Genomic DNA, 18,520 nt, shown 5'->3' on the forward strand with positions numbered 1-18,520 from the left:
GTGCTCCAGATTAAGTTGTTTTAATTAATCTCATCTTGGAATCGTCCTTCAACCTTTTTCAGGATAACCCACTGCAAATCTGAAGGGTATGGCCTTGTTCAATAACGAGGGGAGCTTTCTCAAATGTATTTTTAATTCAGCTTCTATGCTTGATCATTCTCGTTTTATATTTTCTGTTGGTTTTACCGATATAAATGTGCTGGCAAGTTATAGGACATCATCTGTATTACAATTACTGTGTTCCTCGATATTAAAATGTGGTTTGTATTTCTTCCTATTCGATTATTTTTTTCATTGACAAATGCTGTCAAATCAATACATTTTCTTATTGACAAAATCAATCAGATCCAAAAGGAAATATGGCAATAAGAACCAGGTCATTTCAGTACTGATATGTACCTAGAGATATTCTAATTGGGATTGCTTTTCCCCGGTTTCTCCAAATGACTACTTAAATGATGTGTACTTCTTATGCTCTTGATGATTCTTAATAGTATCACCTCTGCTTCATAAAATCTCTATCTCCTGAAGCCGTTTGACTTCTTATTCAAAGTATACATTATTTTCTTAGCAAGGGTATATTTTCAGAAAATCCGAGGTTAGGTATGATCACTCGACTTATAAAGAAGCTTTCCGCTCGATCTATCTATCTAATGTGTCAGGTTTTGACACATTAGTAATTTACCTTCTTTGAGTAACACGGTTCGAAATTGAGCGGAGCTGGGAGCTGTTTAGCTCCTACTTATAGACCAGAAGGACCAGGTTAACTTGGCAGCAACCAGTTAACAGGAGCTACTGTTGGCTCCCCAGGCCAAATGATGGCGAATCAACAAACCTATGTGAATTTGACTTGACAGTTAAAGCATAAGGGGTCATATAAGAATGTTCAAAATGATAAACTTTGCATCTTATATGAAAGTTAGATTTAAGGAGCACCATGTTCTAGCACCTCGTTTGCAAATAATAGCTCCAGGTTACTGGTTAATGCTGGAAACCCTCGGGCTGCTTTTAGCTCCTGCTTATCCAATCTTAATTTCAATCTCTGAATAAGGTCTAAGAAAAAGCAATGTCTGTTCAGCTAACAGCCGATACAGAGCAACGTCTTCAACACTCTGTTAGTACCAGTCCAGCTTTAGGGACCTGGACAGCGCCGACATTGCTGTTTTACAGTTTGTGCGCGACATCTTTCAGGCCGCTGGTTCCCGTTTGTTGATCTGTCCGCAGCCTTCAACACCATGGTACAGGAGGCACTCCTTTCAATACTATTGCAGAGCATGGTAATCAGTGGTAGTGTTCTTACATGGTCCCATTATTTTCCACTTGGCAGATCACATCCTTTCCAGATGGCAGCCTTTTATATCCAAACCGTTGTCTGTGTGCTGCAAGGTGCCCCTGTGGTCCAGCTTGTTCACCATCCTATTTAACCTTTACATGGAGCCTTTGAGGGATGGGATTGATCAATGTGGGGTTGATATACCAGTATGCAAATGACACAAAATTATATTTGAAAGTATCTGAAGAGATGTCCTTCATTTGAGCAACTGTTTGAATGTGTCATGGATATCAATGGTGCATATGAAATCAATTCTGCCAAGACTTTGTCTTTGATAGCCCCGCACATGTAAGACCACAGTTAGACTTAGAATGTTAAAGGAAGTAGAGATTTAATTTCCCCTCCTCTTGTCTCTTTTTCTCGGTCACCCGGCTTCTGATCAGACAGCAAATTGTCCAAGTTAAAAAGGAAAATACCCTTGGCAATGCACCAAATATCAATTTTTTGTCCGATCAAATCCTTTATTCCTCCCAATTTATTTAATTCCATTCTATTGGTACTGTTCCCCATTGACAGGCGGTATTGCCCTTCTTTACGGTGCCCCTAAACAATCTTAAGACTCCTGCTTCAGCTTTTCAAACTGCTGCTTTTTATTATTGGTGCCTGTAAATTTGATCCTATTTCTCAATTTTCTTCTCCTCTCACTGCTTCCCCCTGAATCGGTCAATACATTTTAAGACTGCATTGTTGTATCGCTTTTATGGATAGAATAAATCACCCTTCGTATCTTTCTTTTTAAATTTGTATAGTTTTCCAGCATAGAAAGTCAAATCAACATATATTAGCCAAAAGAGAACAGTGTCCTTCTACGCTTCACCCACACCCATTTACCCTAGTGCAGAAACCTCCCACTTGCATCAAACTGAAAACCACAGTTCAATTGCCTTAATCTAAACACGCCGCTCCATAATGCAAGACTTTGGTGTATGTCTCTCAAAAGCACGGTAATTAAGTAGGGGGGCTCTATAGACATCACCTTAACACTACCTAATCTCAGCATCCAGCCCATTTCCCTCCCCAACATTGCTGGCGGGACATACTCAAACTCGCTTCGGAACCCAGACCATTCTCCCTCCACTCCATGGAGTGCTGCAGCGATCTTCTCCATCAGATATAGCTCTTTGGCTTTAGCAGACCATTCACTTACCCCAAGGAGTTTCTCCCTCTTCCAAAATGTGACAACATAGGTTCTCGCGGCCAACAACAAGAAGTGTACCATATGTGACAGGGCTTTCCAGCTGTTCCAACCAAGATAGTACCAACATGGGATCTGGACTCCTTGCCACACCATACACCTCTTTTTCCACCCCAACACTTCCCACCAGTGAACCTGCACCTTTCTACAGGACCACCACATGTGCCAATATGTTGCACGTTCCTAAAAATTGGGCCAGCAGTACGGGATCACAGGCGGGAACATCCTGGGTAGCCGAACCAGGTCATATTGCCACTAATGACATTGAGGTCGTAAAGGCTCTCCTACACCTTCTCCGCCATAGCTACTCCTTCACCTCCCTTCCCAGATCCCGCTCCCATTTGGCTCGAAGTCCCTCTGTATCTCCCATATTATCTGCTATCTGTAAAGCATACAGTAGCGAAATGAGCCCCTTCGTATTGGTGTGGTGTGCAGTATTTTCTCTGTGAGCCCCCTCAGAACCAATAGCTTCCACTTCTTCACAATCAGTACTCCCTTTAACTGTAAATACCAAATACCAACAGTTTTCCAATTCGTAGTGAGGCCTTTAATTACTGGACAGTGATGAATTTCCCATCCACCCATAGCTGTTCTAACGTTGTCAGCCCTATCTCAAACCAGTTCTGGTCCCTCTCGGGGTCAGACACATCGTCTCTTATCAGTGGAGCCCATAGGTGACTCAAAGGCGAAGGCCATGTGGAGACCCCCTTCATACCTAGGCCTCTTCTCCACATATTTCAGATCACTCCAAATATGGGGTGCACCCCAATTCTTCTAGGCACCTTTTCCGGTGCGACCCACAGCCACTGCCCAACTATCGCCGGTTGAAGACGGCAATTTTCGAAGTAACCCCACTGCTTATCTGAATCTTCTCGCAGATGGGGGACCAACACCCTCAGTTACACTGCTCTATAGTACAGAGTAAGATCTGGCAGCCCCACTCCCCCTTGCTCCGTGGGCAGCACTTTAAGTGTTGTGGGCCAACCTGGGTTTCTTCCCTTGCCAGGGGAAACTAGGCTTACGGCCCCTGCCCACCCCTTCTCACCCCGGCGTCTCATCTCCATGCACAAAGAGAGCCTGCTTGCGCAGACCCGCCCCCTATCCCAGGTCAGAAAGCTCCTTGTTGCACATAGGAATGCTTGGCGCCGTAAAGTTGCTGATGAGCACCTTTGGTGTCGCACCTTAGTACAGACCTCCCGTGGGAATTTCGGTGGGTCATTCCAGAAATTATTTACAAAATGCTGAACATGCGGAATGCAGTCTTTTTATCTGGATGGAATCTGCAGGTTTGGCCTTTTGTGAACAGCATTTGGACATAGATCTGAATAACCAACAGTGCAACCAGACACCAACAACCAGGAAATTGCAAATGGATTGGTAAAAACATTACTCCCATGAATTAAAACATTCAGGCAAGCCAAACAAGTGTAAAGGAAGTGACAAAGAGGGTAGATAAACTGATTCTGTGCTAATCCAAAGAGCGACTTGAAGGCGATGTCTGTGCTGCTTGTAGCAAAAGATGGGTACCTCTGCTAATGTGGCGAGGTATGGAACACTCTCAAATGCATCATCTTTATTGCTACGCAGTATATCTTGCATATTAACTCCAATGTGGCATCCATGGTACCTTTTGGTTGGAAATGTATTGAATTGGCATATTAACAAATTTGTTGACAGCCCTTACTACAACAATCATGTTGTTCTCTAATACTAATCTAGATACTTGTTGGTTAACTGCGCTCTTTTTTACTGCATTAGTCTAGCTCATACTCCATTCATGTGTTCAGTTCTGAACGCTATGCATAGTGGGATTTTTGACAGTGTGCCACACTTCATCAATAGCAGTTTATTTTTTTAAGTTGCAAATTCTGACAAAACCTTAATGGATTTGTGTGGAATTGAAAATTACTATTGGCTGGTTACCATCTGCCTAAAACGTGTACGACTCACACTCGTTATGCATTTCAACAAAACCTCAATTTGGTAGTATAGAATGAAAAAGTAGTTGTTGAGGTTGTTGACCGCTACACAACAGGCGATAGGTACCCACATATGAGGGCATCTAAAGATCAAGGCATTCCTTGAGACTACTGGTGTCCCTGTGTTTCACTCCCCCTGTGCAGTTCCAAATGGATCCATTGAGGCATTGTCAGAACTTCCAACTTTTGAAACAAGGCATAGTTACAGGTAATGAGTTCAAGCAAGACACAATAAATAAGGCATTAACCATATAAAAATATTTAGAGTAGGCTGGCATTTCCATCACTAATAAAATACATCCATGTGATTTCTGAAAAGCGTAAGTGCTATGATTTTGAAAGTCCTTAAGTATATTTTCAACTTATCATAAACTATTCTTCGCATAACCTAGTGATCAAGTCAACTGAAGATTCTACCAAACTGTAAAATAGTAACCGGCTTGGGATACTGCACTCTCATTGGAAAATTGAAGTACACGCACTTCCATAGTAAGCATGTTATTAGAGTACTCTGCAGTATCAGTACTCGACTGTTGAATAAATTGCTCACAAACTGGAGAAAGAGGTTAGGCTTTCAAGAAGGGGGATTAATCAGTTTAAAATCACTTATGAAATCTCAAGGTCTAGTAGACACTGCTTTATAGCACCAGCACATGAGATCTGATTTTCGTGCTGTTTTTTTCTGAAAGGTGTTTAGTGACCGTGGAATTCCCAAAAAGCCTTGTGAACTTCTATTTGACTCTGGAAAAATAGTGGGCATAGGTTACAAATCTAAAAATACTTTTACCAAATCCAGCGAGTGACTCACTCAACCTGGTGGTTCCACCCAATCATTAGTGCACAGACCAAAGAAGTCTAAAGCAAGTCTACTGCTGGGGACAGCCACATCGGCCATGCATAGGTGGGGGTACAGTCAGTACTGGCAATACTCGACAATGTGTTTAATTGATTAATTGTTACATTGTAATGGTTTACGAAAACCTTCCACTGGTCCAATTTATTAAAAATCTACTAATGCAATTTCTACAATTTTTTTTTTTTCAAAATGCCCCATTCATTAATATCAGTGGCATTGATATCCCATTCATTAAACACTCCCAAAAAGACTGTCTGAAGGAACTCAGTATTAAAAGCAAACCAATTAAAATGCAAAACACATACAATTGAGAATACTAGATGTTTCAAAAATTAAATAAAACATTACAAAAATGACAAATGTGAGATGTCAAAACCAAGCATCCATTATTTCCTTAGTTGGCAATAAATGTAACCTGAAATTCATACACACTCTTGCTACCCATCAGAGAAATAATATATATAGTTCTGAACTAAGAGTTACTTGGGGAAGTAATTAATATATTCAGTTGATGATTGAAGTTAATTGAAATGTGATTAATTATATTCACAATTTAAAAAAGTGTGTTTTAAATAACAGATTTAGCATACAGCCAAATTTCTCGATTAAGGCGCTCAAGCATGAAATAAAAATTCCGACCTAGTGGTCTTAACAGCCAAACCTTGTGGGAGACCAAAGAGTAATCTTAAGATTAGGGTCTGCACTTTCGAAAAGTCAATCCACATCTTGTGTTTGCTGGGTTTTCAATACCATACAATATGATAGGGTTTTCAACACCATATAATCTGATGGGAGTCTTCTTCATTTTATATACCAAAATAAAATCGGGCTGCCAAGAAACACCCTGTATGTTGGTTCAATTTCTTGGAGCCGGATAAAAGAAGGTCTCAAATTCACAAAAGTACTATCGACTAAATCTTCCAGCGTCTGTTTTTGCAACAATTATAAAAACGAAACAAATACATCTATTAACCCGCCTCTATTGGGGGATTCTTCACATACCAACTAAATGTTGTACTTCGCGCTTCTTTTCCTCATTATTTTAGACTTCGAGCCAACATAACATGGCCATCTGAATATGTAAGCCATGGAATAAAAGGTAAGGCGTATTCTCAGGGGAAATTTCTAACCTGGAAAAAAGCAATATCAAGGTCAGTCATAAAAGGGCCTTTAAACTTCCCTGTTTAAAACCCATCTCATGAGATTTCCCCTCTGCTTTCAGCCATATTTGCACCCACATATCGGTGTGTGGTAAAAACAAAATAACTGTCAACAAACCATCAAGAAAACTCCATCCCTTTAACTTCCCCCAAAGTCTATTACACCTAACAGATCATACGCTGATGAAAATCAAAAAATACTGCATGCAAAAGGTGAATCTGGCCAGAGCCTCAATCCTCATTAGAGTAAACCAATTAACCATCATACTCGTACTTAACAAAATAAAACCTGTTTGAAGAGACAACATTTGTTTCTGGTTGCATTGTTTTAGACAATGCCAGTCAGGCTATACTGGTACACTGTCGAAGTGCATATTCTAGTGATTATGATCCTAGACAATGGCAGCCTGCTTATGCTACACATATATGCCGGTGGTAGATCAAGTCTGTGGTGCAGTTCATAGTGTTGCTCTAAGAAAATAACCATGGCATAAATTCCAGTACTTGCGATACTAGCCACACCAACATGCCTCTGTTGGGTGTAATAGTTGTGAGGCAATTATTTAAGTATTGGTGATAACAAGTAGCACTGTGATGGACCTATGCGATTTTGGGGTCCATGCTCTAGTACTGGGGATACTGGGCAGTGTAGTTCACATGTGGTGGCCAGGCATTAGCAGGCCTAGCAAATTGTTAATCACGCAAGACCCGCAGGGCCAGTTCCTTAGTTGACATACTCAGCCTAAGAGAATTGCACTTGCCCCATGGCAAAATGTGACAAAATATGTAGTGCTTTCTGTAAATGGTGCATTCCACCATAAGCGCGCTTCATATTTGGTGCAATCCTGTCACCCAAAAGGTATGTACAGTGAAGTGATTTACTGAAAAAAACTTTTTTTTTGCAGTAAATATCAAGAAAAAGTTTCAAACATCCCCATACGTGCAAGCAAGACAGAGTAGCATGCAAATGGTACTTACCAGTCATAAAGTCTCCTCGCCAATGCAAATGGAGTAGTAGATTCTGCGAGCATTGTCTTGTGCTAGTGATGTTGAGACATTTTAAGACTGCAAGTATGGGGGAGGGGGCTCTAGTACTGGTAATAATGGTTGTTGTAAACCCACACAAACCAGGTGAGGTGGAATACTGATGAAACTGGACAGTACATGCCTATATGTACTAGTGGAGTCTTGTATTTGTGATGCTGTGCAGGGGTCAAAACTCACAGGTGCTGGAAACTCCTGGTGCTGATTACATTGGGCACACTAAAAAGACAAGCACATTCCAGACGCCAGCGAGTTAGCACTTCAACTGTGCCACTCGTGTTTTTTATTCTGGAGCATGGTGCCAGCATCCAATTAATCGCATGTCATGATACTTCGTAAACATATTACTGGCAACCCATAAGAATTTAAAAAACTGATATGGAGTATGTCTATAAGTCTTAGTAAAAGAACGACCAGGACATGAGAATATTTCTGAAAGATGTGCCCTGGTACTCTCGAAGTGCCATGAACCCAATCTGCACCAAAAGTGCAACAGCTTTTTCTTGACATGCACCGATGCGGATGCGTTTCATTATGAACAGCTATCTCGCTCAGCAACTCCTTGGACCGCAAAACTTTTAATGTGCCATCGGCATAGTGCAAACAACTGATGGCGAGGGTGGTCACACATTAATGAACAGCACCCTTAAATACATTACTAACTCCCTTTATATAGAGACCGAAGTTACAACCTTCTCATGCCCGGTCTATACTAACACCCAACTCTGTAGACCACCTTAAGGTGACTAGATGTCCCAATTTTGAGGGAACAGGGCCAGATTGTCACATGTACCCTGCCATGACAAACTTTAATGAAACAGTGAACTATACCAGTTTTAATGAAAATGCTTTAAGCAGCTTAATCCTTAACCAAGCATATTTCGGTAAAAGGTTCTTGCAAGTCAGGTTACCGCTGAAGGGATAGTCCGACCGTGCATGAGACAGAGGCCAAGTCAACATCAAGCATCGGTATTGCTGCCACAAAGTCAGATGGACAGAAAAAAAAGGAACTGCAAAATGACCAACAATGTTGTGATATAATAAAATGGAGAAGAGAAGAAAATTTTACTGAATGAAGTGGCTGAAGTGCATTCTGATGCATTTAAAAACCCCACTGAATAAAATACATATGACAGAGCGGATAACGATGTTTCAAATGATTAGAGTAACACCGGTAATAAAGGTTTAAAGCAATCAGTATGCTCCTGAAATAGTGAAAGAACTCTAATACTGTGTATCGCGCGTTATTATATCAGAGCCCACAGATACCCCACATCTGGCTAACATTTTAAAAGGGATACTTTCGTTGGGGTACTCAATCTCAGCGATTGGTCATTCATATAGACACACACACCGTAAGATTTAAACTCATAAGTCCAAAAATGCCAATTTTATTATATTTGCCAAAATGTCCCAGTTTTTGGTTTCCAAATCGGTTCACCCTACATCTCCATCTACTGCTCAACAGGGACACAGAAAATTCATCCATTTATACAGCAATCCCCCAAACTAGATCGCATGAAGAGAAACAAAAACACCCTTCATCCACCTCTACAGTTCGGTCCGTTTCCAAAACCCTACAGATGGCAGAGTTCGTAAAACTAAACAACATAACATTAGGCGTCTGTCTGACCACCCTGATTTCGGACTGCCTCTCTATTCACATACCCTCCCCCTTCCCTTCACGCCCCCGGTAGTAAGTGTGGACGCAACCCCTTAATGCAATGCACACACCCTTCCCCCTAGCCTTTGGCTGAGACTCACCGAAATTAGTGGTGGGGTTCCAGTGGGCCCATACTTCTGTCAGGCGAAAAGGGCTGAGTGTGCTGGCGATCAGTCTGCAATCAGCTTGCCGGGCTCGGGGGCCTGGGATTCTTTGCTGTTCTGGCTTGGAGGAAGCGGTTTAGGTAGGACTGGCTTACTGGCGCGATGTAAAGCCTTGACGTTTCCGGGCCCGGGGAAGAGGATATCTCCTCCCTTCACCCGGCTGAGAGCCGGCTCCGCACTGTTGTCTTCTTCCCGGCTGACAGGCGGAGCCAATCGTTCCCCTAAGCGTCTGACGCACGACAGCACCCACATGTCAGACGCACGCCGAATGACATCACGTACGTGCACACCGCCCCAATGGGAAATCGGGAATGGTGGGAGGCCGTGGGGGTAATCAGCCAGGTTAAGTAATAGGTCTTGAATGCGCAATCAGGGCTGTAAAATGGGGGACATGGGCAACGGAACGCATAGCTCTCAACTCACACGCTTTGGCGGGTGTCACCGCCTGGCAAAGAGCTGATTCACCCGCCAAGCCTCCTGCACACCCATTCATTACAATGGGCTCTCACCCGCCAAAAACAAAATCGGGTGTTTTCACCCGCCTTTGCGACAGAACTGGTTGAGAGCTATGGGAACGTCGTTTGATTAGGAATCACGAATTCACCAGACTGAATGTTGGCCGGTTCACGAAGGGAGAGCTTAGTGATAGGGTAGGCAACCGGCTGGAACGGGGGAAAGTTCAGGTTTTGCTGCTGTGTAGCACATAGCTCTCAACCATTTGGGTCGCGAAGGCGGGTGAAAACACCCGATTTTAGTTTTGGCGGGTGAGACGCCCATTGAAATGAATGGGCGTGCTGGAGGCTTGGCGGGTGAGTCAGCTGTTTACAAGGCGGGTGACACCCGCCAAAAGCGTGAGAGTTGAGAGCTATGGTAGCAGGACCACCAAAGCAACTGTAAACCCCTATTATGGATGGGAACATTAAAGCTCTAATCTCAGTTTCACCACTTAACTAAAGTGTGATCCTGGGCATATGTTTCATCTCGCTGTATTTTATCTGCCAACGCGGAGAGTCACTAGAAGTAATTCAGTTTGCAGCTTATGCTTTCAAAAAGCCCTCTCACGGTTTGCTAGTTTTTAAAGTTCAATATATAATAATCGTGGCCGTTCATTTATTGTTGTGGATGAATAAAATGGGGGCATGAGGACGCAAATGTCGTATGGAACGATGCTCACTACAAACAGCTTCTGATGCACCTCTGCCTAAAGTGTCCTGCAAAAACATTTTATAAAATTGTCCTCATTTGGTTGATGTTCATGTGAGCAATACACACACGGCAACCATCCTCTTTTAGAAGAGGGACTACCTTTTTTTAATACTAACATTTTATCTTTCAGGCATTTTATCGTTCCATTTCTAAAATATCTCTAATTCCAATGAAAGTCAATGCACACATTGAATTCTCAAGATTTGTGTCCAAAATAGTGTTCTTGTGTGATCTGAACTGTTGGAATTTATGAGAATATTGTGGAGTTCTGTGTTTTAGCAAAATGACTCTGACATCAAGGTGTGGATGAGTAACTTCTTTAATCAGTTTCCAAGTGTAACATCCAGTTTCTAAAGTCATTATTCATCAGATGGTAAAGTCCAGATCTCATAGACAAAGCACCGGCATCCTCTCTCTCAGGCTACATCTCTCAACTCTCTCAAGAGAACACCAGTCACACATAAACGTTCTAACCAGTAACATTCCATTGTCAATCATGACACTCAGTCCAGATTCCATTAGGGTGGAGGATAAGACCAGATCCTTACATATCTCCCCTCCTCAGAGATATCAAAAAGACAACCAGTTAACTCAAACACAACAGCTATATACAGCACACACACACACAGACACCCACAAGTTCGATGCACCTGCATCATCTCTCCAAACTAAGAACATTCTGCTAACCACTTCCTATATTCCATGAACATCCACACCGCCGTGTGACACAATTACAACCAATGTCCCTTCCTCTTTCTACTAAGTGAAGAAGAGGCATCCAACTACTGAAAACCATTACTACACTTTACAAACATAGAGGCACCCATTCCTCTCATCCAAATCGTAACTCCAATGTCCTCCAATAGAACACACACACAACTCCCTCACACCCTTCAATCGCAAACCGGTATGTGCCTGTCATGATCTCTGCTTCCAAAAGGTCAGGGTTTTCCCAACTCCCTTGGAAGCAGATCCATAACACAGGTTCCGAGTGCCAACCAGTCCCAATTGGGACCTTTTGGACCCAGTCCTGGCGCCAGTGGCACCAGGCTCATAAATATGCCCAGTCCCAGCGCTGGAAGCGCCGGGCTCATAATGCTTGGGTGGACTTACCTTCAGCAGACCATGCTGCTTACTTGCCTGCCAGTTGAGCCTCTGATCCTCTTCTGTTTGGAACTACTTTTCCTGTTGGGTGGGGCTGGAGCCACTCCCTAGATTCAGAACACTGGAACTCTTCTGGAAGGCAGGAACTCTTTTCTTACCAGGAACTCTTTTCTTACTTAGGCGTGGCTGTGGAAGGAGACACCTAAGCACTACAGGAGACTATTTAAACCACACCAGGTGGATGAATCTTGCTTTGCGTTATTCTGCAACCTCTGCAGCAGAACGCTCATTGTGTCTTCTGCATCCGGTCCTGGGCCTAAGGAAAAAGGCTTACCATCCTGAATCCAGTCTTCAGCAACACCTATAAAGACAAGAAAGAACAGGTTAGCATTCCGGCATCTGAAAGGCAAAGGCTTACCATCCTGAATCCAGTCTTCAGCAACACCTATAAAGACAAGAAAGAACAGGTTAGCATTCCGGCCTCTGAAAGGCAACGGTTTACCTACTCTTCGTGCGCTCCGGAGGTCTTCACACTGCATTCCGGCATCTGAAAGACAAAAGTTTACCAACTCTTCGCACGCTCCGGAGGCCTTCGGCGCTGCATCCCGCATCTGTAAGACAAAACAAGGTGCGTTTAAAGACATTGGGGAACTTTAATACTCACGTGCCATTACTCCTTTCCACATCTAATCCAGTGGGTATTCCGGCACCCTGCAGCCGCTCCGAACTCGTACCTGCAAAATAAAAAGACAGTTAGAGCGCATAGTGAAGCAGGCAACAAGCGCTTACTTACGTGCTTCCAGGCGCTTCTATTCATCACACGGGCTCCATCTTCAACTCACTTCAGCCCGTCATCCGCCATCGCCGGAACCCTGCAGAACAAGAGACATCATTACTAAAGACTTTAAAGACATTTGAATGACTCGAAACTTACCGCTCGTGCAGTAAACGACGGACAGCAGTCCTCTGAAGTCAAGAGGCCTGCGCTACCTATCCAGTGAAGAAACTGGTTACAGCACCCTGCCCCGAGGCAGATGGAGAGCTCGGCATTCACTTACCTAAGGTGAGAGCGTTAACCTTTGGGGGTCTACAGGAGAGGAGAAGAGGAAAGAGATAGGGACACCCCAATAACCCCAGTTCATTAACCCCATATTTTCTATCTGCAGACATCTTACTCTACACGTCAGGCATACAGTGCACAGAGGTCCAGCCCAAAGAGCCAACCGGGTGCTACACATCACCTTTGAAGATACGGTAGTCGCCCAGTCAAGACCGGCGCCTCTGCGAGAATCAGGTGAGCGTTACAGAACGCAAAGCCTACCACAAAACTCTCGCCCAGGCGCTATGGAAACCTCGGATACTGACCCCCTAGCCCGGTTACTTGGGGAACTAAGGGCAGAAGTGCATGCAGCTCGTCAGGAAACGAATGCTCTAAGAAGGGAACTAATTATTTCCAAGGAGAGAACAGACAATCTTGCTAGACAAGTGCTACAGTCACAAGCCGGACAGACCCCGTTACCCGCATCAGGGGCAAATCTTCCTTCAACATCCTCTATGAATCCAGTGCAGATCAACCTACCTGGGAATGTACCTCTGGCTCCGCCCGAACGATTTTCTGGTGACCCAAAGAGGTTTGCAGTATTTATCAATCAGTGCCGGTTGCACTTCTTATGCCGGCCAGCAGCCTTTCCAACTGATCAAGCTAAAGTAGCTTTTGTACTTTCGTACCTTAGTGGCAATGCGGCAGACTGGTCGATCCCTCTAGTTAATCAAGATGATCCGGTTCTCCATGATTTTCAAGCCTTTCAGCTTAGTATGGAAAAACTGTTCGCAAGACATTCACAGGGGCAGGCCTTGGACAATGAGCTTCTTTCGTTGCAACAGGGTAATCAAGACCTTTTGGCTTATATTGCATCTTTCAATAGACTAATAGTGGAAACTCAATGGCCTGAGGACAAAAGGATTACGCTGTTTTATAGAGGTCTACGTGGAGAGCTCAAAGACGTTTTAGCCCAAGTAGTGAATCCCCCACAAGACTGTTCGGATTATATAGACTTGGTCGTTCAAATAGATCACAGGCTGCAGAACAGGAAGGCCGATCGTTCCAAGTTTGATGCTCGAGTATTTTCCAAACCGCCAACTCCTTCCAAAGGAGTAGACTCCGGGGAACCCATGCAAATAGGGGGTCTGAAAGGTCCTCTAACACAAAGGGAGCGGGAAAGGAGGAAACAGTTGCAATTATGCCTATATTGCGGAAACTCAGGGCACTTTCTTCGAGACTGTCCGGTGAAACCTGCCAAGAAGGCAGTAGGAGCTGCAGTTACCAAAGTTACAAACTCTGAGCAGGGAAACGACCTCGCCCGACAAGAATAGAGGTCCTCTTGCCGAGCGTGAAAACCAGTTCCGTGACCTCGCATTTCGTGATACCTATGGTCCTCATTAGCCCTGATAATCCGGATCGATTACATGCAATTGAAGCTTACGTCGACAGCGGTGCCATCGGCAATTATGTGGATCATGAAATGGTTTTGAGGATGAATCTAACTCTTTGTCCCAAGGCTGTAAAGGACGTCATTACTACGGTGGATGGTACGGAGATAGCCTCCGGGCCAGTAACGCATACCACTCAAGAGGTGACGCTAGTAAGTCAAGATGGACACCATGAGAAGATCGTGTTCGATGTGATCAAGGCCCCTCAGTTTCAGATTATTCTAGGAATACCTTGGTTAGAGAAACACAATCCTCTGATCGATTGGCGAGCAAGAACGGTCCAGTTTCCAGAATGTGTCTCTACTTGTCACCCTCCACCTGGTGTTGCACTGGCCGCAATTTCTTCAGAGACTCCCCAGTTACCTCCCGAATACCTAGAATACCAAGATGTTTTCCGGAAGGATCAGGCTAACTCTCTACCTCCTCATAGGTCTTATGACTGCCAGATAGACCTGATACCTGGATCTACTCCTCCTTGTAGTAGAATTTATGCCCTCACCGAGCCTGAGAACCTTCACCTTCGACAATACCTGGATCAATACCTGGCAAATGGGTTTATTCGTCCTTCCAAGTCCCCTGCTTCTTCAGCTTTGTTCTTCGTTCCAAAAAAGGAAGGAGACCTTAGAACTTGTATCGATTATCGCTCCCTGAACCAGATCACCGTTAAGAATAGATATCCGTTACCTTTGATCCCTGAACTCCTGGACCAAGTCAGAAAAGCATGCATATATACAAAGCTGGATCTTAGAGGAGCTTACCACTTGGTACGAGTAAAAGAGGGCGATGAATGGAAGACGGCCTTCCGCACCAAGTATGGGCTATTTGAATATCAGGTCATGCCCTTCGGACTTTGCAATGCCCCGGCCGCCTTTCAATATTTTATGAACGATGTCCTCAGAGAGCTCATAGATGTATGTGTTGTTGTTTACATTGACGACATCCTCGTTTATTCTTCATCGGAATCTGAACATCGGAAACACGTGAAAATGGTCCTCGAAAGATTGCGTCAACACAAACTTTTCGCTAAGTTGGAAAAATGTGTTTTCAACGTGACTGAAGTTGAATTCTTGGGATTCATATTATCACCTGGCGGAGTGCGTATGGATTCAAAGAAGGTCGATGCAGTTCTCAAATGGCCATCACCATCCTCCGTAAAAGGTGTGCAAAGCATGTTAGGCTTCGCTAACTTTTACCGCAGGTTTATCCCCGAATTCTCTCGAATAGTCCAGCCCATCACTGCCTTGTTAAAGAAAAACAAACGTTTTGAATGGTCTACCGAGGCGGAACAAGCTTTCCAGGATTTGAAGACTAAATTTATCTCTGCACCAATCTTAAAACACCCTCGCCCCGAACTCCCCTACATCGTGGAAACTGATGCTTCAAGCCTTGCCATGGGGGCAGTTCTATCACAAAAGGACCCGATAACCAATCAGTTGCATCCCGTGGCATTTTGGTCCCGCAAATTCTCGCCTCCTGAAATCAATTACACGATTACTGACAAGGAACTTCTGGCTATCAAGTCTGCCTTTAAGGCTTGGCGGCATTATCTGCTGGGGGCCCGACACACCATTACTGTGATTACGGATCACCGAAACCTGCAATATTTGAAGACCGCAAAAGCCCAATCCTCTAGACAACTCCGTTGGGCATTATTCTTTGCCGAGTTTGACTTCATAATTACCTATCGACCTGGTACAAAGAACGGTAAAGCCGATGCCCTTTCTCGGATGGGAGTGGAAGAACACTTGGTCAACCCTAAACCTGTACCAATCATTCCGGAACAAAGAATTCTGGGTGTAATCGCCACAGAATCCATAGAGGAAGTTAAGGATAAAGCCAGGCAACTTGTAACTCCAGCAGACATACAGAATTGGCATCTGCAGGGAAAGGACTTTGCAGTAAAGGACAACTTATTGTATTTCCAAGAACGATTATACCTACCCAGCACAGATTTACAGAAAAAAGTAATCTCTTGTTATCACGACTCTTTAATGGAAGGTCATCCCGGTATAGCCAAGACCTCAGAAAAGATCAAGCGCTACTTCTGGTGGCCGTCTTGGAAAAAAGATATCAGAGACTTTATAATGTCCTGTGGAGTATGCGCCCAAAACAAGAGTCAAAAGGAAAGACCAGCAGGCCTCTTACGCCCTATTGACATCCCACCTCGCCCTTGGCATACGCTTTCTATGGACTTCATCACCAATCTACCTCCATGCTCCGGATACAATACGATTCTAGTAATCGTGGACTTATTCTCCAAGATGGCGCATTTCATTCCGCTCAAAGGCTTGCCAACAGCAGCAACTCTGGCCCGAGAATTTCTCGAAAACATCGTCCGACTGCACGGTTTTCCTTCGGTTCTAATTTCAGATCGAGGTAGTCAATTTATTTCTCATTTTTGGCGAAGTTGCTGTCGGTCGGCTCAAATTGATGTGAGACTATCAACCAGTCACCACCCTCAGACCGACGGACAAACCGAGAGGACCAATCAAACTCTGGAACAGTATTTACGCTGCATGCTGCAACAAACTGAAAAAACTTGGAAAAATATCCTTTGGATAGCCGAGTATGCCTACAATAACTCTGTCCATTCGGGAACTGGGAAAACCCCGTTTTTTCTTTTGTACGGCAGTCACCCTCGAACCTCGGAGTTGGATCCCCTCCAAGATCTTGAAACACCAGCAGTAGACTACCTGCATTCTACAATCACCCAAGCCTTTAAGGAAGCTGTTTCTCACCTTCAAAGGGCTAAAGACCAATACAAGAAAGGAGCAGATCAACATCGGAAGGAAGCCCCTCACTATCAAGTAGGGGATCAAGTCTGGTTATCCACCAAATATCTATCTCTAAAAGGGCCACGCACATTCAACCCAAGATACCTTGGTCCCTATTCCATCACTACCATAGTAAACCCAGTAGCGGTCAAGTTGGACTTGCCCCCGCACATGAAGATACATCCGGTCTTCCACGTCTCTCTATTAAAACCTGTGCAACCTCAAACCCGACTAACCAAATCTCCAAAACCTATCCTAGTGGATGGAGAACTCGAGTTTGAAGTCAAAAGCATTCTGGACTCCAAGATCTCCAAATCTAAACTATTCTACCTAATTGACTGGAAAGGCTACGGCCCCCAAGAGAGATCCTGGGAACCTGCTGAATATGTCCACGCTCCTCGCCTAATCAAAAGATTTCACCGAACATTTCCTGACAAGCCAAAACCCCTGGAGAAGCCCGGTTTGGGAGGGGCCTTGAGGGGGGGTACTGTCATGATCTCTGCTTCCAAAAGGTCAGGGTTTTCCCAACTCCCTTGGAAGCAGATCCATAACACAGGTTCCGAGTGCCAACCAGTCCCAATTGGGACCTTTTGGACCCAGTCCTGGCGCCAGTGGCACCAGGCTCATAAATATGCCCAGTCCCAGCGCTGGAAGCGCCGGGCTCATAATGCTTGGGTGGACTTACCTTCAGCAGACCATGCTGCTTACTTGCCTGCCAGTTGAGCCTCTGATCCTCTTCTGTTTGGAACTACTTTTCCTGTTGGGTGGGGCTGGAGCCACTCCCTAGATTCAGAACACTGGAACTCTTCTGGAAGGCAGGAACTCTTTTCTTACCAGGAACTCTTTTCTTACTTAGGCGTGGCTGTGGAAGGAGACACCTAAGCACTACAGGAGGCTATTTAAACCACACCCGGTGGATGAATCTTGCTTTGCGTTATTCTGCAACCTCTGCAGCAGAACGCTCATCGTGTCTTCTGCATCCGGTCCTGGGCCTAAGGAAAAAGGCTTACCATCCTGAATCCAGTCTTCAGCAACACCTATAAAGACAAAAAAGAACAGGTTAGCATTCCGGCATCTGAAAGGCAAAGGCTTACCATCCTGAATCCAGTCTTCAGCAACACCTATAAAGACAAGAAAGAACAGGTTAGCATTCCGGCCTCTGAAAGGCAAAGGTTTACCTACTCTTCGTGCGCTCCGGAGGTCTTCACACTGCATTCCGGCATCTGACAGACAAAAGTTTACCAACTCTTCGCACGCTCCGGAGGCCTTCGGCGCTGCATCCCGCATCTGAAAGACAAAACAAGGTGCGTTTAAAGACATTGGGGAACTTTAATACTCACGTGCCATTACTCCTTTCCACATCTAATCCAGTGGGTATTCCGGCACCCTGCAGCCGCTCCGAACTCGTACCTGCAAAATAAAAAGACAGTTAGAGCGCATAGTGAAGCAGGCAACAAGCGCTTACTTACGTGCTTCCAGGCGCTTCTATTCATCACACGGGCTCCATCTTCAACTTACTTCAGCCCGTCATCCGCCATCGCCGGAACCCTGC

General features: G+C 44.4%; 1 protein-coding gene across 2 annotated transcripts in view; it reads right to left on the reverse strand.

Moving 5' to 3' along the window:
• SEC14L1 (SEC14 like lipid binding 1) overlaps positions 1–9,466 on the reverse strand; it is a 510,699-nt gene extending 501,233 nt beyond the window's left edge. Inside the window, exon 1 of one of the 2 annotated variants that reach the window (XM_069654651.1) lies at positions 9,332–9,466. The gene's annotated coding sequence lies outside the window, so the exon portion shown is untranslated. The remainder of the gene's footprint in view (positions 1–9,331) is intronic. The other variant, XM_069654652.1, reaches the window with a different exon arrangement.
• Positions 9,467–18,520: the final 9,054 nt, after the last annotated feature.

This window comes from Ambystoma mexicanum, chromosome 3q (assembly GCF_040938575.1).
Source record: "Ambystoma mexicanum isolate Mex_15411 chromosome 3q, UKY_AmexF1_1, whole genome shotgun sequence".
In the NCBI taxonomy this organism is placed as follows: domain Eukaryota; kingdom Metazoa; phylum Chordata; class Amphibia; order Caudata; family Ambystomatidae; genus Ambystoma; species Ambystoma mexicanum.